This window comes from Meleagris gallopavo, chromosome 22 (assembly GCF_905368555.1).
Source record: "Meleagris gallopavo chromosome 22, MGAL_WU_HG_1.1, whole genome shotgun sequence".
NCBI lineage: Eukaryota > Metazoa > Chordata > Aves > Galliformes > Phasianidae > Meleagris > Meleagris gallopavo.
In genome coordinates this window covers 3,606,465-3,631,249 of record NC_139425.1, presented here as the reverse complement: position 1 = coordinate 3,631,249, position 24,785 = coordinate 3,606,465, and the positions used below count along the sequence as shown (strand labels likewise).

The window sequence follows — 24,785 nt, the reverse complement described above, 5'->3', positions numbered from 1 at the left end:
TCTGCCATCTGTGACTTTTGACCAGAGAGGGACGATCCTCCTTATTCTGAGGAATGAAGCTCTGATTTAAAGCACTTCATGCCCTGTTTTCGCTGATATTAGAAGGGCTAACAGATGTTAAGGTCAGTCTTCAGTTTTAAGGAGCCTACTTTTGATTACAAGCCTACAATAGAGCTGTAGAAAGGAAAACATTTTCCCTTGAAGGAAATGAGTTAGGAGTTTTGTGGAAGCATAACCAAAGGAATGAATGTTGCAGAGGCAAGCTGCACTTCCGCTGTACACAAATGCCTCCAGCTCAAAGGCCTTTTCTTTGTTTTGGTGCACATTGCCTAATTCCCAAAATCTCCGACCTGTGCAATGTCAGGACAAAGCAGTTAAGAAGGCAATATCTTGAAGGAGCTCTTCTCAGGAGGCAGTGGTTGTTGGAAATGGTTGAGGTAACCAGGTGCGGTAGGATATTTTTATCCTCTCTCAAGTAGGAGGATTTAAGAGGACTTCAAAAACAGAGCCAACATTATTTTTAAGCATAACAGTTTAAATAGTTCAGGATTTTTCTATTGCCATAATAGACCAAATGTTTCAAAGATCTGACCCCTTTATCTCACTCTTAAGGTCCCCAAGGGGACATCAAAGCAGAATTCAGTGGGATTGGTGTGTCAAAGTGGGTGGTAAGGACACATCCTGGATGGGAGTGTGACATTTGGCTGTGGTCAGCTATTGCTAGCAGTCAGGCCTGGAAGTGGTATAAGGTTATAGCAGGAGAGGAATGAGGAAGGTGGTAGAAGTTGCTCATGCACCTCCATTTCCCCAGCAGCACTGAACCCGTGCTAGCAAACTGTGAAGGAGTATCTCCATGGAACCACTGAGCCTTGGCAGTCTTATTCAGACATCCTTCTGTTCTTGCTTTCTCATTCCTTCTTACTTTAAAATTAAAAAAAAAACAAGCAAACAAACAAACAAAAAAACCTTAAGAAAATAATGTGTTTGCATGTATAGTTTAGAAGAATAAAACAACCACATTAGCAAGATTCGTGTTTATTCCTGGCATCATTTTCCCCATTAGCAAAAGGTATGTCATAACTTCTATAACAGACTGCAAATGCTTTGGCCAATGGATTGATGTGCTCTGTGATTTAACAGGTATTTGTTAGAGATGACTTGACTGTGTTCCCCTGAAAACAATCAGAACATATGGGATATTACATGAAGAAAATCCCCCAAAAACTCAGAGACATTAAGAACAGAGATCTGCTAAAACATGATTGCTAATTCTTCCCAGGATGCAAAGTTTAAAAACAATTAGGTGGAGGCACAAACTGTGCAAGCAAATCCATTTCCACGTGCAAAATTTTCTGTTAGCAATTGCAAATTGGACAGCGAGTTGAAATTCTCCCCAGTGGAGAAGAGGAAAGCACAAAGGCTTCTGCCCCTCTCAAATCTTGTTTGTCTCTGTGGTACTTTCAGAGCCCTCATTAATGAAGTATTTAAGCTTGTTACAACCTCATTGCAGCCCCTGAGAATAACATTCATTTCACAGCATAAAGTGAAGTGCAGGAGCTGTGTTAACACTTTCTGTGGCTCAGCTGTCCTGGGAGCAGCAGCCTGCAGCATCCCCAGCCTCAAACCTGCACATCCATCATGTCCTCCTGAGCAGGCTGTACTGCAGGTCCCATTTGCTGTGGTGAAAAGTAACGGGATTTAAGATCCTGGGGCCATGTCATCTCCACCAGCTTCAGCCCCCAGCTATGTGGGAATGCAGCCTCCCACCTCGTGCTCAATCTGGCTTCAAATCCTCAAAAGCCCAGGTAAAAGGGTAATGTCGGAGGTCCTTGGGTCCTTCTGCCCAATGAGGGCTCTCTGACATGGGCTGCGGGTAGAAGCAATGCTCAGGACACAGCGTGCTGGTAAAGATGACCCAAGGGAGTCTTTTCCTACTCCCTATAGCTATCCATCCTCCTTTCAGAAAAATCTGAGCTCATCCCTGAAGTCAGCTGCTTGGGGGCAGTTTTCACCCTGCTGACAATTGTCTTCTTGCTTCTGATAATGCAGGTGGCTGCATGCTTTGCAGATGAATCGATATGGAGGAAGAAAGCCCTAATTTGCTGCATCCTTTGCCTTTTCCAGTTATGACCAATGGAGACGTTTCAAAACCATGGCTCAGAGGTATCTAGCAAGTAAGTTATCTAAATACAGTGCTTTTAAAATTATTTATATATTTTTATCTGTTAGATGAAATGTTAGATAGTTTCAATGAAAATCTGAAAACAACAAAGCAAAGATGGAACACTAATGTTGGTGGCCTCACTTGGAAGTCAGAAAGTTTTGTGTTCATCCCACATTTCTTCCCATGGCTGCTTTAGAAGTTCAGAATTGAGTAACATCTTTAAATACCATTTCATTTTCATATCAGACATCTATTTAACAATAAATTGAACATGAATTTACAACTCTTGGAGTTCATAAAGGATTTCAATCCTGAGATTTTGCTCCTAGAGGGATAAGGATAGGAGTAGAACAGAAAGCAGAAGCTGGCATGGAAGGACTGGATGTAGAAACACCTGAATGCTACACAGACAGACCAAATTAAAATGCTTATTAAGGAGCAGGAGAGATCATCCTATAGGGTGAGCTGGGAGCTGTCATAATAGGATGCTCCATGCTGGCAGCGTTTGGAGGGCTTCATGTCTCTAATAGGCACAATATGTTATTCACCCAAATCCCACTGCAGCCTTGGGCTATGAAATTAAGCAAGTCCGAAGAATGCAGTGGGGAGAGTAAATGAGGAGAGTCCTTGGAACTGTTTATTGCTGTAGAATATATGCTTTTTGGAATATGATTATGAAGAATGTAAAATAAATTATTAGCAGCCCAGAAATCAATTTCCTTTCGTACACAGTTATTCTTGGCTATGGTAATCTCTCCTCTCAATAATTTTAAAACTCAAAAATTGGTTCAAACTTTGTTCCTCACTGGGAATATATGTCACTACGAGGCATCGGAAATCTTCTTTACCACTTTCCCATAAAGACCAGTTGACAAATATATGAACCATCATGGGAGTGGGAAAGTTTATTTATATTTTTCAAGACGTGCTTAAGATTAGCTCCCCCACTTCCTCCAACCTGGGCACATCTTTTTCTTCTGTACTTTCTGCAGATGCTGATGGAAGGGAAATAAGGAAACAAGAGGAGCACATGGGGCGCTGGCAGCAGAGCTGCATGTGGTTGTTGTTGGGGGACCGGGGTCGGTTGTGAGCGTCCTTTGTGTAAGGCTGTTCTTGTGTCTGTCCATCCCAGTTTGTAGGCAGCAGTAAGTGGGGGCTCTGAATGCTTCTCCCTAGCTGTGTTTTACACCATTTTATGGCTCTGGATTGCAGTGAGTAAGGGGATTGAAAATGACTTTACTATAGTTCAGACTAGAGCTCACAAGAAGTTTGTTATCAAACTCATCAGTGTGGTAATTAGGGGTACTCGAGTGTATCTAGATGGAGAAAATGCATTTTCTGTAAAAAGATCAATTTTTTTTCCATGGAAAAAAATGATTTTCAAGGAAACACACAGACGTTTCTGTTTTGTCAAGAAGATTTGAACGAAGCACATCATTCCTGCCTGGCGGATCCAGATCAAACTATCTCAGCGTATTAAGCCAAATCAAAACATGTCATTTTCAGTTAATTCAGGGTTTCTCTGTACTGGCCAGAGCTCGGGCTCAGTGCTGTGAGCCACCCTTCTGCTGCCCAGGTGCTGTCAGGGCTTTCATGCCCTCGAGGCATGGGCCAGGGCTCAGAGGCTGGCTGGAAGGGCAGAGGGATGGCAGCAGACTGTGGGCTGATGGTGTTTGGGCTGAACCTGTGCAGGAGAGGTGAGCTGCTGTGCTGCTGCAACAGCTCAACAAGGCATAGCGGAACCTTTTGATTTATGTATGTAGAAATGTTCAGGTTGGACAAAGTACATTAAGGTAATCAGATCTACTGATGAATGGGAACTTGGGTCTGCAATCTTGCCTATGACTTACATTTAATTTCCTTTTGCTTTGCACAAAAACTCCTTGCACAACTCCTATGGTGCTGCACCATGTTGTCGCCTGGGCTGGGCAGCACTGGATGGACTAGGAGAGACCATCTAGCTTTTTTATTTGCAAAAACTGAATCCCTTTGAGCATAGCCAAACTCTTCTCTTTGAGATTCAACATAGCCAAACTCTTATTCTTTTTTAACCTGTCCATCTGCAGAGCTTTCCAAATACTTCTGTAAGCATTAGTTTCTGGGAAAAGATTGGGTTCCAGGCTTGATTAGTAGGCTTACTTACAGTGGTCATGGTGCTTGCAGCATCATCATCTTGCAGCACTGCTAGGGATTGATATCTGACAGTCAGAATAAATTCTCTGTATCTGTTAGGCTGATAGAGTCAGACCTACCACTGTTAGCCTTCTGCAAGTGAATGAGAGTCTCTGACTCTCCATGAACGTGCACAAATATGAATCTGAAGCATCACCATCCCTGAATAGGAGTATGGACTCTGTGATCCTTATGGGTCCCTTCCAACTTGGGATCTTCTATGATTCTGTGATTTTGTAAGTCAATTGAACAAGTCTTTGTAATTAAGCAAAAGCTTCTCCTTACAAACATCATTTGTAAATGCTGATTGCATTCAACTGAGATGCGAAACATCTGTTGACTCTAACCCAAGCTTTGGCCCAGGTGAGGAAAAAAGCTCATAGAGCTGTTCATGGATTTTCCTCACATTGAAGTGTTAAAGTTGAGAAGGACTGGGATGACTGCTACCCGCTGGGATCGCCTGGTAAGAGCGGTGTTGCTTTCTTTTCCCTTCCAGGCCTGCTGAGTGCTGAGTGTGATTAAAGACAGGTCAGGAAGGGCTGCCTGCTAATAATTCTATAGAGGAAATCTCTTGCATTATTCATCAGACATATATGGCCTATTCTAAGAGGAGAGAAAATAGAGAAGCACCTTTGGTTGTATTGTAACATCTGCGAGTACAGCTGGTTCTTTTTCTATGTTCCACTTATTATGTGCAATTTGTATGTTTTCTTCTCCATCTTCAGTAAAAAAAAAAAAAAGAAAAAAAAAAAAAAAAGAAAATTCTCTAAAGAGAAGGAACTTGCAAAGCTTGTTATTACCAGGGCAAAACTCCCACTCCTCCTGTAGAGACAGGAACTGCCAAGCTCTTGTTCAGCCTTGGCTGTAATACCTACTATCATTTCTCAGCCTTCACGTAATCAGGTAATTTAATATAATTCCTCCACTTTCAATCAAGCCTGGTGAGCAGATGTCAGGATTCAACCCCTGGGTTTTGTCTGCTGCCACAGTCTGGTTCCAGCGCTCACAGCAGAGCCCAGCTCTGCTCACCCTGATGCTCTGGGTGTGATGGAGGCCAGGGGCTGGAAAGCTCCACCTGGATAGGAATGGAGATAAGCACCTTCTTCCTTAAAGTGAAGGAAAAGCTTGGCAGTGTTCTCTGAGCAGTGAGTGAGCAGTTGCTGTTTCACAGCCGCAATATTGCCATGCTGTGTCTCAGCTGATGAGAAAGATAGGGATGAAGGAGAACAGATGCTGGGAACAGATAAATGGGGATGTAGGAGAACAGATGTTGGGATTTTGTATGAGATTTGCTCTGTCTTGATTCATAAGTTTGGCCAGCAAATGCAATGATCACATTTCTCCTGTCTCTGAGTAGCAACACTGACCCTATTGAGGATGTGATGCTTAACCCACAAATACCCACAGAATGTTTTGATGAAAAATAGCAAGAAAATATTTAATGTTTATTTTTACTATTAGGCAGGATTTTAGCATCCTTTCCCAGGCAGCTGCTCCAGAAATAACATTTTGTTTTTGAAACGTAGAAAGCCTTGTGTGCACTGCCTGTATATGGCAGGACCAGCTTCTGGGAAGCTGAGTCCATCAGCATCCTTTAGGATCTGAGTCCAGCACCACTGCAGGACTGAGCCCTAAATAGCTGCATCTGCACAAAATACAAGTTCTGCTTTATGTTCAGGTTGGACAGGCAATAGCACACTTGTGTATGTTTTTGCCCACACTGCTGAAGGTTTGGGGTCTTCTGACTTAGAAGCAATGCTGGGTTAGATGGACTCATGACTTGTAACTGCTTTGTTAGGAGCTACCTAATGATGTGTAATCTTGTCATGCCTGCTCCCTGAGAAAGGCTGGATGTGGGTGCATGGCATGTTGCATTAGCATAACTTTTCTGATCTGGAGTTGCTAAGCATCCCAAGAAAAATTGTGAGAGCTACCTGGAAGACAGAATCCTGGACACATTATGTAGCACAAACACCAGTGGCAATCTGGGAGGCTCACAATGTGTGTGAGGTTAATGCATAGCATATGACAGTTGTCTGGCATGTGGGTTTTGTGAACAAACTTAACTAGACTGTCGGAAATGATAACAAGGATCAGGAAGAGATGCACTTCATCTGGTGGGAAACACAACAGCAACAGGGAAGGAGATGAGCATGTTTCTGAGTTGCTTTTGTTGTGTGTGTTTATGTCCCAAGGAATGGTCTAGCTGCTCCCTGGTGCCCAGTAGTGTGCTTAGAGGACTGGCTGCGACTGAGGCTTTCTTTAACACTCTCTTCCCTTCCCTTCCCTTCCCTTCCCTTCCCTTCCCTTCCCTTCCCTTCCCTTCCCTTCCCTTCCCTTCCCTTCCCTTCCCTTCCCTTCCCTTCCCTTCCCTTCCCTTCCCTTCCCTTCCCTTCCCTTCCCTTCCCTTCCCTTCCCTTCCCTTCCCTTCCCTTCCCTTCCCTTCCCTTCCCTTCCCTTCCCTTCCTCTCCCTTCCTCTCCCTTCCCTTCCCTCTCCTCAACGCAAGGAGATGAGAGATTAATTCTCAGCTCTGATAGCCATTGTCTCCTTTTGCAGGTTCATCAGGTGCAACATGGGCTCAAGCTTGTCTGAACCTTGATGATAAGCTCTCCTTGTTAAAAGCTATTATATTTGTTACTAGCTGAGTATAATTCTGCCTGACTACCGCAGTTCTCCTCTGCATGTAATTGAATTCATATTCATCATAAAGCAATGAAAAATAAATTGTGTGTGTGTTTTTTCCCCCTCATAAAGCAAGGCATGCCGCTGGCTCTGCCTTCTCTGTAATCTTCCCTTTTGCAATGTATTGTAATAGAATTCATGGGAACAGAACAGTTGAAATAGATTGTGCATTTTTGACCCACCTAGCAGAAAGAGAGCTTTATTTCAATGCCGAGGAGGAATTGATTAATTCAGTTTTCTTCGGGGGAAAGCTAAAACCTTAGTTTAAGATGCTTCAGTGCCAAAGAAGAGAGCTTGCTCAGCTGGAAGCTAAGGTGGTATTGCAGAGGTCACTAATCAGTTGTTTTGAGTCTTAGGTCTTAAAGGCTTTATGCAAAGTTTCTGAGTTCAAGCCTCAGTGGCTCATGTGTTTCCAGCAGACGAAGATTTTCAAAAGACCTACAGACCTGCTAAAATCATAGAATCATTAAGGTCAGAAAAGACTACTAAGATCATCAAATCCAACCCCAACCCATACCCACTGTGCTCACTGCCCACGTCCTTCAGTGCCACATCTCCATGGTTCTGGAACACCTCCGGGGACTGTGACTCCCCACCTTCCTGGGCAGCTGTGTCACTCCATCGACACTCTTTGGGAGAGTAAGTTTTTCCTAATATCCAACCTTAACCCTGTGCACAGTGCTGGTGGGATCAGCTCAAGGAACTCATTGGCCCACAGTTATTGGCTATCACCAGTGCAATGACACCAGATGGATGTGAAAGAGATGTGCCCTCTTGGGAATCATTCTCCCAAGATACTTCAAAGTTGAGGGCACAGGACGTTGCTGTGCGGGGTGTCCATGTCCTGAGGCCTTGTTCCTGTCCTGGGACTGATGGCTTCCACAGTCTTTCTTTACCAAATAGACATCATCCTCTGAAGAAGACATCAAAATATTGATGCCTAAATTCTTTTAAAAATGCTCTTGCTTGCACATCCCACGCATGACAGCAGGTTGGTGGGCAGCTGGCCAGCTGGAACCCTTGCATCGCCCATCTTTGTATAACCTTTTCTTTTGTTTTCCTGTATTTGAAAGGATCCAGAAGCCAGGATCATACGGTGCCTGCGAGTGGGGCTGCTACGGCTCTGACAGGAAGAAAATATGTTTTCTGCAGCCCCTGGCTTCTTGCCAGCTGCACAATAGCTGCTGCGGAGACAGACTAGCCCAGACGGTCCTAATACATCATAATATTAGTGAGTTTTGTTCAACAAAGGGTTCAAATGTCTTTCCAGTTAATTATTAATTTCATTACAGTGAAATCATTAATTACGTTTTAATACTGAAAGACGTGGCTTCTGCAATTTATGAAATGTACATTGGGAAAAGGAAGAAAGAGGAATTCAGTGGTAATGAGTCCTGAGAGCTGTGTGTGTGTGCTTGGTGAGCTGGAGAGGCCGTGGTTCTCCGTGGGTTCCCACTTCTCAGCCTGCCCTTTCTCCTGTGCTTGCTCCCAGCTTGTACTGACAAGCAATATAGACTCATAGAATCATAAAATCATTAAGGTTGGAAAGATCTTTAAGGTCATCTAGTACAACCATCAACCCATGCCTGTTGCCCATGCATCAACTCTACATCATGTCACTCAGTATGACATCTATCTTTGAACACTTCTGGGGACGGTGACTCCACCATCTCCCTGGGCAGCCTATGCCTGACCAGTGGGATGTGGATGACAAGCATGGCAGGCGTGTGAGCAGCACCATGATACAGGTGCCCTTCGTAAGGTGAAGTTTTCATGCTAAATCAACAGCAGTTGCCCATCAGAAATTCCATATCCTTCCTTATCTTCGCTCAGGTTTGCTGTCCTCCAGGAAAGCCCTTATTCGTTGCACTGAAACCTCTCTGAAGCAAAGCTAAGAAGTGTAGGGCTGGATTTCTGTGAGCTCATGAGGAAGACCTCTGCCACAGATGATGTCTGCACCTGTGGTTCTGGGGAGGAACATCTTTGCCACCACTCCAAATGATGGTACTCAACCATATGATGGGATGAGGAGGGTTAAGACTTGACTGTGCTGCAAGGTGATAGAAACAGCACCTCCTCTGGCGACCAGGACTGGGCCACCTTTGCTCTGGGCAGTTTGCTCTGGTGGCTGTGTCATACCCAAGGGAAGAGCTGAGGCTGCAATGATATAATTACAGTCAGCAACTGTTAAAATAATTCATCTGTTTTCTGCTTTATGAGAGAAGTCGCAAATTAAAACCTGCAAAAAGGAAATCTGATGCATGACACAGTAACCCTACTGGGCATTTGACAGTCTTCTCTAAATTAGAAGTGGGTTTTGAAGGCTGTTCCTTGGAGTACTGTATTCTGCATAAATACTCTTATATATTCTGCATAAATACCCTTATAGTTTTGGTATTTCTATAGCTCAGTACGTAGGAATTACCACGCAGGATCAGAAAAGAAGTTTCCTCAGGTCAGAATCCCATTTCTGCTGGGGCCACTGCAGCAGCCTTGAGATGGGGAAAAAGGCGATACCAATATGCAGATGTTAAATAACAAATAGGTACTGTCATCTTAGAGGATTTCTTACACAGTTCTTTCAGAGCATGTCTTTTAAATGTGTCATTTATTCCTCATTTTACTGAAGGGGAAACTGAGGAGTAAGGAGGCAAAATAACTCATCTGAGGTTATTGTCTGTGAAAGGTAATGAGGAAGGGAGTTCAGATGCCCCATGTCCTTCTCCAGCATTTCATCTGTTAGATGTTGTTAACTCCTTGTTCCTGTTCACAGGAAGGTTCTTCTAAAACCATTACTTCTGTTTGTATTTTCCTCACAGATACTGCTATTTTTGTCTGTACAGCTTTTCAGATAGCATCATCAAAACTGAACACAGCGCTCAAGTGAGATCATGTCATTGGCTTTTACAACAGTGCTTTGATATGGGCATCCAGATGCCCTTCTTGCTTTGATTCCTTTGCGCTGTCTCACGCTGGTGCACAGTGCTTTTTCCAATGGTTTGCAATTAGTGTAGGCCCCACCAGTAGATCTTGATTGTATTCAAGAAATGCTGGGGTAAAAAAAAAAAAAAAAAAAATTCAAGCAATGACTGTTCCCTGTTCTAACTGACGATGGCAATCTCATCCTCCTCTCAATAACAGAAAAAAGGACAGATATTTGAACTTCTGATAACTTTAAAAAGGGTAATCAAGAATGTATATAGATGCATACAAGCACATATACCTTTGCATATAATGTGATTTTTAAAAATAATTCCTCCTACGGTTTTTTATCTTATTTGCCTCCCTTGCCAATGGGAGTTCCATCTGTGCCTGTCTGTAGGCTTCGAGCTAACCAACAGATTTGTCCGTGTCAGTGGAAGTCCTTCAAGGACTCTCTAGACCCAGCTGAGTTTGAAAAGGTCGTTTGAACCCTTGTGGGGTTGCTTTGGAATCTGGTGAGTAGTGATGCAGAAGGTAGGATCCACAGAGTCCCTGTCACAGCTACTGGTACAGGGGAATGAGGATTTCCAGAATGGGCTGTTGTAAGCGGCCACCAGACATGGAGGACTCAGGTCTTCAGCATAGTGAATACAAAGCCAGGCTGCAAGGGAGAAGGCAGTCTGGCCTTCCTCCATTAACTACTGTGGGATTTCTGTATGGCCACAGGGCACTAAGTGCTTCCCCTACCAGTCTGTGAATGCTGGCTCGTGCTGAGGATATCGAGGTGTTCATGCATGCATGTGTTATGTTAATCCACCAGCAGGCTGCCTGGGAAAGGGAGACTGGGAAATTATTTAGGGTGCTGCCAGCTCTGAGATGTGGCTGTTGCTGCAGGTCTCCTCCCAGCCCTCTTTCCTCCCCAGCAATTGGGCACTTCCAGCACTGCCATGTATCAGAGAACACCTACGAAGAAAAACCAGAATGTGAGATGGAAAAAAGCAGCAGAGGTCTGAGGCCCATCTCCTGCACACTGTGGCAATAGAGGGAATTACCACAAAGTCAGCATTGGAAGTGTCTGGCCTTCCAAGGCTGGTTGAGTTTGATGTTTAGGAGTAGAGACTGAGCACCTGGGTTTTCCCGTGATGTCACCAGATGGATTAACTTAAAAACGTGGGAAAATAGTCAGCCTGATCCTCCTACCCTAACCTCACCAGGCATAGACACCTGGCTTCCGCAGCAGCACCAAGAAACCAGCTCTTATCCTCAGATGCTTAAACTGATTGCATCTCTGATCCGTTTGGTCAGCCTCTGAATGCCACTTCCCCTTGCTTGAGTCATTTAATCGCCGCTGCCAATCAGCACTATTGAGCAGAGCAACAATACGTCTCAAAGCTCAATCACCTTCACAGTCGTCTCACTGTCAGCCCGTGTGTCTCCCTGCAGGGTGGAATTACTGTAGAGGAGATGCGGGGTGGTTTTGTAATTGAAATGTTAGTTCACATGTGCGTGTGTCTCACGAGGACGCGTGACTATGTGTATATAAATGGGTATGTGTGCCGTGCTTTGAAATGCAGACTAATTGTTAGGGGCAGCATGCATTCAGAAAGGAAATTATGCATTGAAACTGAATTTGCATCTTCTTAACTATTCAGTCAGCTGAGACATACACTGAGAAGCAGCAGCAGTGTGCAAGGCTTGCGGTGACACTGGGCTGCACTCATCTGCTCAGCAGAGCGGGCTCATGAGTCACAGAAGCATAGAATCACTATGTTGGAAAAGATCACTAAGATCATCTACAGACCCTGTGCAGGGCGATCTTTTGGTGCTTGATCTTCTCACTGTCATCATGTGGTGCAAGCCACTCACATTCCACTCCTTAAATTCAGCAACTTTCTCTGGAAATCGCCCTGTGAAGAGAGGGGCCCTGAGGAACCTGCTCAGCTTTGTGGAGATGGGCAGTCCCAGCTCAGTGCCAGCAGCCATGGCCCAGTGAGGCCGGGAAGTGTTCCTGCCCACCTTCCCATCTCTTGCCCTTTCCTTGCTAGAAAAATCTTCTCCGAAGTTTGCATTTCCACCTTCAATCCAGATCAAATTTCAAACTTCAATTTTCAAATTTCAGCTCGAGAAATGGTGATTTTCCTACAAAGAATCTGAAATTTTCCCAATACTAATAGCTATCCATTCCTCTTTCCTTTTCAGCTTTCTCCCCTGCTTTCTCTCTGCTTCACCCCTCCTGATATTCAGCAGCCATAGTTAAACCTTTTTATGCTCTGTGCTCTGGAGCAGCCTTCATCAACACTGTTTTAGCTTTCCGGGAAAGTCCAAGCAGCGGTGACACCTGCAAGCTCTGAGTCATGCCAAGGGGCACCCAGTCCTGCAGCCCTTACGCTCAATGGCAGTGCTGGGATCATTGGTGTTTGACCCTCTACATGGTGTAAGGCTAATGGTATGTAATGCTCTGTTGTGATTCATCACTCACGCATCTAGATTCTAATTATAATCCGCCTCTTATGTATGCCAATAGCCTATAATTTTAATCCCAAACATTTGTGTGTGTAATGAGGCAGTGCTTTTGTGCCTTACATCCTGGTGTAAGGCTGTGATTTGCGCCATGCTGGAAATACAAATTCAAATAAGAGGGAATAAAAATAAAACAGCGGAAAACTTTTGCCCTTTGAATTTGACATACAAAAAGTGTTGCGATGACTTCAAAATTTGCAAAGCAAACAACTGAATGTGCATGTGTCTGTAGCTGTGTATATCAAGGTAACTTTCAAAGCCCGGGCTTTCTTCGCAGATGCTCAGCAAAGCAGATCTTGATATCTGTTGACCCATGGGGAATGCCGTGAGCAGGATCAAACTGGAGCTGTTTCTGCCTTTTATTTACCAGAACAGAATGTGAGTATGGCTGCATGCACGTGGAGCTGCTTCCCACTGACTGCACATCAGTCCTGGGAACTCTCAGCAAAAACCTTGCTGCCTCCATTGCAAACTTCTGGGCTGCCACACAGTCAGTGCTGGGATCTGAGAGGTGTGGGGTGGTTTGCTGCATACATCATGTTCAGGGTACAGGTTCTGGGTCATTGCCAGCTCCAAGAAGGCAACAGCTAAACTGAGGCGTGATGGCCGTATGAGCTGGTGGACCGTGGGTCATATGAGATGGAGATGGCTGAAGAAGTGGGAGCTGTCAGGAAGCATGCTCTTATACCAAACCAGGAAAATGCTCCACAAGGTGAGAGATCGTCCTGAAGAGCCTGGGGGTTCTGGACACCTTACCAGTAAGGAATGGTAGGAAATGAATTTGTAGGAAATGAATGGAATGGAGGAGTCTTTCTGGGAGCTGGATGACATGACAAGAAAGGGAGATAAAGGCCAGTGAGCACAAGGGCACACACACACACACAACCTTGTATGCTGTACCCTGTAATGTCAATGCAACATCAGCCACTGGGTGCTCAAGAGCTCTGGGTCAGGTGTTGAGGTTGCAGTGAGGAATGAAGGGCTCTAAGTTCCTGGCTGTGCTCTTCTCATGGCTTCTGTGAGTCTGAGGGAAAGAAAATCCATGTCTGTGCTGAACAACTCAGTTTAACAGGCAAGTAAAACTAAACAAGTACGTGGGGAGGGAGAGGCGTATGCTTTGTCAGTGTGTTTTTCCTAAAGAACATATTTGATGAAAACCATGAGAGAATGAGCGGGCACCAAAAAAAAAAAAAAAGAAAAGAAACCAACAACAGAAAAACAACCCAAACAATGGGATTGCAGTGCTGGAAGAAGAAACCATCTTTCCTTGGAGAGTGATACCGTGGAAGAAAAGAGAAGGTACTGAGCAGGAAACAATTATGTTATATGTTTTAAAATAGCTGCAGAAGAAGGAAACTATTCCTTTTGGCTGCTTCTTCAAGCAAGGTACCTTGGATGGATGCTTTCCCCTGTAAAGAAAATTATATGATTTCCTCTTGCAGATTGGAGCGCTGCAGTATTCGTGTAGGAAGTATTTTGATGTCTTGCACGGGTCATTGAAAAATTACCTGGAAAATTGGATCATGAGCTACAGGGAACATTCCTGCTGCAGCAGGAAAATGCTCTGGATACAGCAAGTGACCAAAGGGTTCTGAAATATCCTACTGTATGCAGTAATTGTTTCTACTTACAACCACAGAAATATATATTTTTATTTTCCCTCCGTGATTTTTTCTTGCTTTTTAATAATAGCCTTTCCTTCACATTCAATAGCCCTTCTTATGCTTTCATTTTCCCTCAGTATTAAGACCTGATGATCCATTAAGGCAAATCCTATATTTCGAATTGCATTTAAATTGATACTGCAGCACGGTCCGCCTGCCTCAAAACCACTTCCATTCTCTTCTGCTGGAGATCAGATGGATTTTTTCCTTCTGAAAACAAATGAGAATTTTGATTATATGTGTCATTCAAACTGCAATTCCATCTTATTAAACAGTTTCAGGCAGTTGATGCTGGGAACATTGTAATAAGGACTCCAACATCTGAGACTGTTTAGCCAAATTTGTTGGTCAATTCCATGTACTTAGTCAGGAAATGCTGGCTGTGGCTAAGTGTACAAACTGAAAGGCATATGAAACAACAGAAATTAGTGTTTTATTATGTCACTAATATTCGAAGTGCTTTAAGATGGCAGCTGTTCATTTCTGCACGTTCCAAGGCCTTAAGAAAAATTACTCTCTGGACTTCTTTTGTCAGTGCACACCTTGGCATTGCGGGCTTGTTTGGCCTCATAGTAATAGGAAAAGGAGGAATGGCTTTAGGCTAAAAGAGGGGAGATTTAGGTTAGATGTGAGGAGGAAATTCTTTACTCAGAGGGTGGTGAGGCCCTGGACTGCTGCCCAGAGCTGTGGCTGCCCATCCCTGGAGGTGCCTGAGGGCCCTGGGCAGCCTGAGCTGCTGGGGAGCAACTGGATGATCTTTGAGGTCCCTTCCAACCTACGGCATTCTCTAATTCTGTGATTACAATTCAAGTGTGCATTAATCTTTTTTTCCCAAGTAGGTTCCGATTCATCAGCCCCGATCCAAAGAAGGATTCTGTATTCTTCAATTCTAGGCATCAGATGCTCTTGAAGGACAAGCTTGCTGGTAACATGCCTGACTCTGTATGGTAGCTGAGAGGATGAGTTCCGTCCACAGAAACACAGGACTTGCATTTGTCCATGGGAGATCCTCTGTCTGGAATACTTTCCTAAGGAAGATGCTTCCAAATCTTTTTTTTAAATAGAGCTAATTGACTTTTAAATTCACATATAGATGCACATCTCTAGCCACTCCCCAGATCCCCAAGGAACAGACTAGGCTGTGGGGTAAGGTGAATCCCTGCTAAATCCAGGTTACTGAGCAGGGAGGAGTGAATTTAATGGAGGTGGATGGAGAATGCAAGTGATGGCGTAGAATAACATGACTGTGGGTATGCAGAGGTCAGATTTAAAAACCTACAAATGATATCGATTTGTTCAGGTCTCACCCAAATGAGGGTTACCTATGCACATGTGCTGTGCAAATAAGACAAATTCTCCTGCCTTCAGTTAATTGATCCAGCTGGCCGGGAGACAGATTCCTACCCTAAGGCATGGGATTTTTTTAGGTTTTTGTTTTATTCTTTCGGTGTTTTTTTTTCAAAATCACTATTGAATGTGAAATGCAGCCTCTGCTGCTGGAGACCACAGCACGAAGGGGATGTGAATTGCAGCTGTGCACTCCATCCTGGTTCAGAGGTTGGCTGAGTTAAGCAGACTTCAGTCACCAGAGGATCAAACCAGCAGTGTCTCAGCACATCTGCAGCCTGTAACCTCCACAACAACTTCTAGATCATACCTAATTTTTCCCCCCTCCTATTTGCTCTGCTTCCCCTAAGGCCTCTTACAGAAATACTTTCCTCCCAACAGTGTCAGGGCAGACCGGGAAGCATCGACTGGTGTTTAAGCCAAGGTTCCCCTCTGCAGAAAGGATCCAGAGGAACCTGCTCTGCACATCGCTGCAGCTCCCTCCTCCTAGGCAAAGAACAACTTGTAGGAGCTTTTTCCCACGGATTGAGTAAAATCCCATTAAAAGGCCACCAGAGGGGGCAGCTTCCTCTGCTGCAGCAAAGACCCAGAGCGGGTGCCAGCATGGCACACATTGCTGCTATTATTTATAGTGCTCTACCTATACTTATGCAAGTGGTGCTAATTAGTAGATGGAATTAGCCAACTGCTCTCGGCAGCATAATTGTAAATAATTTCCTAACGTTTCACTCACTGAGTAATGAGTTTCTCCTGGAAACACAAAAGATGAACTACTGATAATCTGGCAGTTTCCAGCAAGATGACAGACATTAATTATATGAGATTAGGATGTGATCCTCCACTTTAAGTCAGGTTGGGATTTCTAGGCAGAGTTGAATCTTAGGACTTAATGGACTCTCGTCTACAGCATTTTATGGTCATCTGTTTGTTTTTCTGTGATTTTAAGCCACCTTCTAGCCTTACTTTTTCCCCACACATCAAGCCACCAGCAACTACTTTGCAGATGGAACTGCTGGGCCTGATTTTCTGGCAAGGTAGTCCTACAATTATGCCTGAAAAGCATGTACAGAGTCAAGATAACTTGTGTTTACAAATGACTGTGCCATCAGAGAAGTCCACTGCATGTTCAGAGATAGAGCTGAACTCTGGTTTCCATTAGGATCAGGCAGATATCAACTGAAACATGGGATGTAAGCACCACCAATAACACCAGGATGCAAAATATTTGCTGACTGAGGTCATGTCAGCAAACTGGACCTTATCTCTGATGTCTTTCAAGGGGCTCTGCTGACTGCTGGTGGTCCTTGAGAACTTCCTTTGAGCTAAGGGGTGAACACTGGAGCTGAGGTGGAATCCTAACTGCAAGGAGAAGCTCCATCTGCCGATGCAGCTGTGTTTTTCCTTGATTCAACAAGGATTTTCTCAAGTTCCTCTTCATCAAGTGCTGATGAAATCCCTCCTTCAGGAAGGTCGCAGTGTTCACTCATACAGGTATGAAACCAGGAGCAAGGATGTGGACTCGAGCTAAAGAAGTCCATTTTTATACTTCTAGCTGAGGCCCAATCATTCTTATGTATTCTGAATCAGACATTGGGTAGTTTCCATATTTGTATGAAAACGGAATTTAGTGTATGGTAATCTTGCTGTTTTCTCCATATTCACTGGTTTTCTATAAATAATACAAATGCATGATAATCACCACTGGAACTGTTCACAAAAATGAGAAAGGAGACATTATTCATTAAAATAAAAAGATATTCATAGACACTTGCTGGAATGAAATCCCCAAGCATCGGGATATTCAGAAGCAGTGTTTGCTTTCTGAGCTTTTGCAAACAGCCTTTTTCTATTCCTGCTGCTGTTTGCTGCTGTGCCATCTTGGGGGTGGAACGTTGTCTTTTAATTTCCCCACCTGTGCCCTGGGGATGATGACCCTGTGCCATGCACACGGTGCTCCCCCCCCCTCCCCAGGCGGTGTGCAGGGAGGTGGGACCAGTGGCAGCTGCTGTGTTGATGCTGCTGGCCCTCCAGCTCCTAACACAGTGCCTGAGTGCAGCTTAACCACTTGCACTCAGGTCCTACCAGGGCACTCTGGTGCTGATAGCACACGGGACCTTCTTCCCACACCCCTTCCATTGCTGTGCTGGCTTACTCTGATTTGGCAGTATTTGGCTAAGTGCTGGAGGTCAGTGCTCAAACTGTCCTGAATATTTTGGTGCTCCAGTCCTGTTGATTTAAAATGGAGTTAATAGTTTAAATGCCTTTGAAAATCTGCGCCTCGGAGTTTGAACTGCACAGACTCAGCCTGAATTACCAAGTTCAACCATCAGTATTTAAAGCAGAGCACAGCTGGGTGTGGAAGAATTTCCTACTCAAGTCTCTGGAGCTGAGGTTCAGCAATCACCATTTCTGTTGCCTGAAAGCAAGTACCTTTACATTTCCCTCTGCAGCAGGTGGAGCCCAGCAGCACTGATGCTCCCAGCTGCTGCCAGATGTGTGCCTTCACCCAGTGCTGCACTCTAGGGCTGCCCATACCTCCCACACATTGTACAGCCTCCATCTGCACTGGCAAATCATGGCATTATTTTCCCTCCCTGCAACTTTTCAATCAGCAGAAACATCTCTCACCTCAATTCACCTAATTAACTGTCAGGAGTTGATCTTTGGGCTGAAATTGGTATCTGAAGTAGAAATGTGTGAACAAGCTTTACTGATGGATTTTGTTATTTATAGGTAAGTGGAATACAAACTGACAAAGAGCTGGTTCAGCTGAAGGTTACTTAATCTATTTGTTTCTATTATTTTTTTTTTTTATTTTTTTTTTAATGTAATGGCTTGATATTGAATTAATTTGTTTACCAGGCCAGCCGTAGTCACATCTTTCCTTTGAGGGCAATTTTATGGAACCCTTACAATTAATAATAAGGACAGTCTTTACATGTACTCCCATCCTTCATTCTCCAGATCCTGCAGCCCCGCGCAGGTCAGTGAGCCCCATGCTGCATCTCACCATCAGCTGCTCAGAATGCTGCCAGACTGTAAGGATTCAGGCTGAGGACGTCTGCAGAAAATTTCTGCAGCTGCTTTGGTCGGGAAAAAAACTTCAGAGAAAGAACACAAAGGGAAATTGTTTTACTCATCCTAGTAGAGAACAACCCAGCAATCTGTCCATTGAAAATGTCCATGAGGGTGGATAGTGATAGGACGTTGAGGAATGGTTTTAAACTGAGATAGGGGAGGTCTAGGTTAGATATTAGGAGGAAGTTTTTCACTCAGAGGGTGGTGACGCAGTGGAACAGGTTGCCCAAGGAGGCTGTGGATGCCCCATCCACATTCAAGGCCAGGCTGGATGTGGCTCTGGGCAGCCTGGGCTGGTGGTTGGTGACCTGCACACAGTAGGGGGTTGGAACTGGATGAGCATTGTGGTCCTTTTCAATCCAGGCCATTCTATGATTCTATGATTCTATGATTCTATGATTCTATGATTCTATGATTCTATGATTCTATGATTCTATGATTCCACCTTACTTTAGGACTGGGATCTGAAAGTTCTTTTGAGGATTTTCCTGTTTTGAATCTACTCCAGATGTGTCCCCTCCATGCATTCAGAGTAATGGAGATGTGTTGCTGTAAATGCTGCCTCCTGGTTTTGTTTGCAGTGGGTGCACTCAGGTGCTGCTGGAGGAGGAGCAAAGGACAGCCCAGATCTGCAGAAAGCCAATGCAGGCACAGGGCAGAGAGCTCTCCCCTGCTCTTATGGGCCTTTGCTGATGCTCAGGCAGCATGAAACGCTAAGTTACCAGCTTCCTTTTCCATGCATCCCACGTCTCATGGCTCCACGCAGGGCCGTAGCTGGGGATGGGGTTCTGTGCAGGTTTTCCATCAGTATCCCCTCCTGGCTGGGAATCCCACCCCATCATTTTGAGCCTGTTATTTTCTGGCTGGGGACACCTCTTTATCTGCTTTCTTGAGTAAGAACTCAGACCTTCACTGCTCGTTGCTGAAAATATTTTATAAAGAGAATATTTAAATTTTACATAAAACATTCACAAAAAACTGAGATCTTAATTCTTCTATTTACCCATTAGCATTTATTATTATCTCCTATCTTCTTCCACTTGCGTTCCCTTTCCTTATCTTATGTTCATCCTAAAAGTATCTAATATCTAAATTGATTTTGTTTTGGTCATATCTAGATGAGAACAGTTCAATCTCAGAAGATGAGCTGTCAGTTTATTATCTGTCTCCTTAATTGGGCTTATTTGGAGTTGGAAAGCCAAATACTCCACTGGCAGAAACTGTTGACACTAGAGGAGCATTTGGCCATCAAAATCATGTACTTTTTATTGCTGTATGTTATTTATTAGCTCAGATAGCACTTTTAATTAAATGTCGCTGCACAGTGATGCATATCCATTAATTTTGCATTAATGCACACCCCATCAAATGCATTCTGGAGTCTGGCACTGGGATTTTGGGCTGTTTTGTTTCAGATACCAACTTGCTCTGACCTTAGGTGTATCTGTGAGAAAGTGGATTGATGCTTCCTGCCCCAAATGATGCACAGCAGCACCTGGAGATCTATTGGAGAAAGTGCAGTACAAAAACAGTATTTAAATCTAGATGGAGTTGTTTGATAACCTTTGGCATCCTGGATGCTGAATGCTTTCCCAAATAAAGACTAAACATGTGTCAGGGAGGACAAAAAGGTCTGCAAATATTTGCTTATGCTTTTAGAAGCTCTCCAGACACATTTGCAGAGCAAAGTGCTGCGCTAAAGCAGCAGAAGGGCTGGCAGAACATAGCAGCGCAGAGCAGGATCCCAACTATTGGAAAGGGATTTTTTGCATGGTGAGGACGCAACCCTGCCTCTCCCAGGCTTGCCCCCTTTTTGCAGGTATCAGGACACAGGCCAGGTTTGCTTTGTGGAGCTGCTCACATTAAAAAATAAAGTGAAATTCCTGTACAGCTATTCTGTGGCCAGAGAATTTCAAATGTGCTATGTTCATGTCCAAGAAGGGGCTGGAGGAAGAGTCCTGTGTGGGCAGAGAGCTGGGGACATTTGAACAGAGGGTGAGCAGTGGGGCAATAAATGGCTGTGGTAAGTTCATTGCCATTTGTGCTAGCTCGACTGGCTGCGTGCTTATGGACTGTCTGCTTGCCTAATGGAAAATAAGTATTTATTTCACTTTTGTTTATGGTCAGTATCTCCTAAGATTAGTTTTCTGGTTGCTGTGCGTTACTCTATGCTATGTTGTTTGGATGTTGAAGTAATGAGATAGTAATTCACCGTCTTGAAATACAGCTTGAAATCCTGGTCCTCCTGAGCACCAATACCACAAACCCTCGAGGGGCTGGGACTTCATCCCCACCACTGAGAATCTCATCTTTATTGAACCTGGAAAGCTTGCTAATAAGGATGTGCATCTGAATCAGCCATCAGGCAGTCAGAATGGTCTTTTGGGTCTGGTCTGGCATCACATCGAGCTGGAGGAAAAGGGTTGGGGTGTCCCAGCATCTTCTGAACTGCAGTGCAGGAGGCACAGCAGCCTCTGGGGAAGGTGCTCCAGCCCCAGTTTGTCAGACCTGCTGGAGGCAGCGATTTATACCAACCGAGGATCCAATCTGTGCAGTCTGGTTGAACTTTGATTTCTGCTCGGATTCCACCTTCCGTTAGCGCTCCGTGAGCATTTCTTTGACAGGAGAAATTTTTCACTATCTTTAGAAAAAAAAAAAAAAGCAGCTGCGTTTTGGGTGAAGCTGCCGCGCTCAGTACATCTGCACACCCGCGTACACTGCCAGGCATGCACAGAGCCTCATTTTGCATAATTACATTGGTTTTTAACCATGGCAATATATTCAAATCTTCAGACACCCGGCTGTCAGATCCAGCTCTCTAACTGCCACCCTGCAGGAAAAGCAACTACATCTGTGCAAAGGCACTGGTGAAGAGCGCAAAGGTGCCTCCATGCAAAGAGTGGAGGCAGCAGAAAGACTTTTGGGTTGACCATGGCAAAGGGGGAAGCCACCCAAACTGGCTGCCACAGTAAACCTCAGGTGGTCAAGAAGAATTGAAAAGTACATCCAGCAAAGGAAAAGGAACTTTAAGGAGTGAGTCGATCCCTTGTCTTTCAGTTTGTGGTGGTGGATCTGCTTGTTGAGCTTCCTCGGCCTTCAGTGCCAAAGTTCTTTGTCTAAGCAAAGAAGAGAAGAAGCTCTGCAGATAACTGGAAGGGTGAAAAAAAAATAAAAATAAAACAGAAGCAGCCACTTATTACTTCCGTACCCAGCTTCTTTCCCATGCAATCCAGAATGCAATGATTCTCCCAAGCTTTCTCCCTTCTGCCCACTTGGGCCAAGCAAAGGACAGTTTGATCCCCTGCTCTCAGCATCACTTTTAAGAAAGACCATTTCCAAAGGAGCAGTCCTGCCCAACAATTACAATTTCCAATGAATAACTGCTTGTTGTTGGATCCTGGTGTACTTCATTGAATTTCCATGTGGTTCCCTGCAGACCGGCTGAGGACATGTGTGGCTGAGACCTGTCAGGGCTGATGCAGAGAAGACTGATCCTGCTCCAGGGCAGGAAAATAAACGAGGCAATCTCATGAGGCCCCTCAGGCCCTGAGCTCCCACCATGCAGGAGTCACACGCATGCCCTTCTCTTTATATTTAACAATACTAAAGAAAAAGCCCTGTCCTATGACACTGAAATGGCACTGCTACGAAGATGAGAAAGCATCCTTCTTTTGTAGAAATTAAGTAGAAAAATGCATCTGTCTGCTGTTCAAAGTTTTAATGGACAGTGGAAGATAGTCTTCTTTCTTTCCTCATGTGGTCCAAGAGCTGAAGTCACTGAAATGAGAAACTTCAGAAAGTTAAAGGAGGGGAAAAGATTTTGCTGGTTCTTCCTTTTTTTCCCCTCTTTTTTTCTTTTTTTTTTTTTTTTAGATAAAGGCCACTGAGGTACAATGGAAATGAAGAACCATAATGCTGTCTTTCCCTCTCATCTCCATTAAAAAAAAAACAAAAACAAACCAAAACAAACAAACCCAAAATAAACCATTTAGGGACAGAGCCAGAGTATGATCTTGATTAATGCATCCAGATGTAATGCTGAAGTGAATCTCATGCTATAAATACAACAGTTTTAGGCTCCCATTTGTGCAACAGAGATAAAAATCTAACATGGGCTCCAAAATTTCTCAAGCACCTTCCAAGGCTCAGTCAGGCCCCCATGCAAAGTCCAAAATAAACTGAATTTACTGGAAAATCCCCAGGATTATGTCTAGAGCGATTCCAAGACTTTTCTGCTTTCCAATTCAAATGAGCCCTATTACACATCAGGAATGTCTGGAGGAGAAATACAGCCTGTTTCATAAAGCCTTATTATATATTTTAATGCACACAATGTAAACATGAATATGTCTCCTGGATATTTTGCTTCAGTTTTATAATTCTGCGTGCTCCTTGCTTACTTACTTATGAAAAAGTCTTCAGATTAAAAAAAAAAAAACAACAACAAAACAAAACACTTCTGTGATATTTATTTTTCTCCACAAAGGCTACAGCTGCCAATCCCAGCTGTGCTTCATGGGCATGTTTCAGTCATTCAGTTCACTTTGATCTGACGGAGGTGTAACAAATTGGGATGAGCCAAGTAGTGCCATTCAAGAAACAGACTCCAAACCCAGGTGATGATCATCTTGCAGGAGGCACTCATCCATTGCCAATACATGGACAATGAAGAGCACCCTCAGGCTTCTTTTCCATCACCAGTGAATGCCCAAAAGTTGCATATATCCTTGCATTGCCGTGCATCACAGATAACCCTACAGACATCCTCTCCTGCTCTACCCCACCCCACAGTGCCTGTCTGAGAAAGGCCACCTATTGCTAAAGGCTCAGATAGGGACCTTCACACCAGATCCATATTGAGAACAGGCTACAAAAGCCTGCTTTTGCAGTTGGATGGAGCAGGTCTGGTCAGGCTTCTCATGTTGTCTCCATCATCTCTCTGCAACTGCCTTTGCTGTGTCCTTCACAGCATGGCGAAAGCCAGGTCCACACATGGAAAAGGCTGTGGGTTTGGTGAGGATCTGTAGCACGTGCTTTAAAGAAAGAAGGAGTTTCAAATTCTCCCACAGGAGTGAATAAAGATACAAAGAACAAAATCCAAGCAGATTTGCTCAGATCAAGGAATCCTGCAGCATAATTCCACATGAGTCTGACCAAAAGGTCAGGCTGGTTCTTCCCCTAGTCAGTTGACATCTAGGTAGTGGTGCCCATAAACCAGCATGTTTCCTTCACCTGACATAAACAAAGAACAGAAAAAATCCTGTTTGCAACGGCTGTGCCTCACGGACCCAATTCTTCCTTCCTATGACGCAAAGAAAAACTTTCAACCTCCAGAGAGATACCAGAAACAAAATACATGTTCTTCAAGCACTAAGATAGTGGAAGATAGTGGCAGAAGGACATGCAGGTAAGTCAGTGCAGCTGTCACTGCATGCACCCACAAGCCCTAATCACCCTGAAGAGCCTTGGCTGGGCCCCAGGGCTGTGTTTAAACTCAGGCCCTTGGCCTCCTTCTGTTGAGCAGGTCTGTGGTCGTGTTGTGTCCATCTTTGCTCCTTGCTGCCTCCATTGTGTCTGCTAAGGGTGGCCTTGGCACTTCCATACCCCATGGGCTTGCCTGGTGGTGCCTGGGCCAGGCAGGGGATGGTACTGTTCCCTGGGTTCCAGTTGGGAAAGTGTCATTTTGGCCAAAATACAATAAGGTTGTTAACTCATTTATGGCACTGAGCTGAGCACAGGATGCTTCTGCTATGCCTTGGTATCACTGAAGGCTGGTGACCTTTTAATACGTTCTCTTTTAGTAGCAGTCATTGCTTAGACAACTTCTTAAACGTGAAATAATACCTTTTTCTTTCAGGAGCAGAAAGGTATAGAACCAGGGCATTCAAACATCTGTTTCATTTTGCATTTTCAATTCTAGCTCAGATAATGGGAGCTTTCACATAGGAAAGAAAAAACAGCAAGAGTCCCCATTATTTACCAATCTACAGAAGTATAAATCACAGAGCTAGTAAAGCCCCGTGCCTGTGTGACTTGGGTTTTATGGGTTATTAGTGCAACTGGCTTGTGAGGCTCTTTTTTAACATGCAAATGGCAATGCTTTATTTATTGTGGGTGGGATTGATTCCCCTCCGGAGGGGTCCCCATTGAACCTAGCATTACTTGCATGGATCACGGGAGGAGGGGTGTGATTTCTTTAGTCGCATAAAAACCTTCTTTAAGGCTTAGCTTCGT

At 44.2% G+C, this 24,785-nt stretch overlaps 1 protein-coding gene across 10 annotated transcripts in view; it reads left to right on the top strand.

Annotated features, from left to right (window-relative positions):
- MYBL2 (MYB proto-oncogene like 2) overlaps positions 1 to 5,098 on the top strand; it is a 154,161-nt gene extending 149,063 nt beyond the window's left edge. For all 10 annotated transcript variants that reach the window (XM_085242039.1, XM_085242038.1, XM_085242046.1 and 7 more), the window contains 2 exons: positions 2,050 to 2,174; positions 3,157 to 5,098. The gene's annotated coding sequence lies outside the window, so the exon portion shown is untranslated. The remainder of the gene's footprint in view (positions 1 to 2,049; positions 2,175 to 3,156) is intronic.
- Positions 5,099 to 24,785: the final 19,687 nt, after the last annotated feature.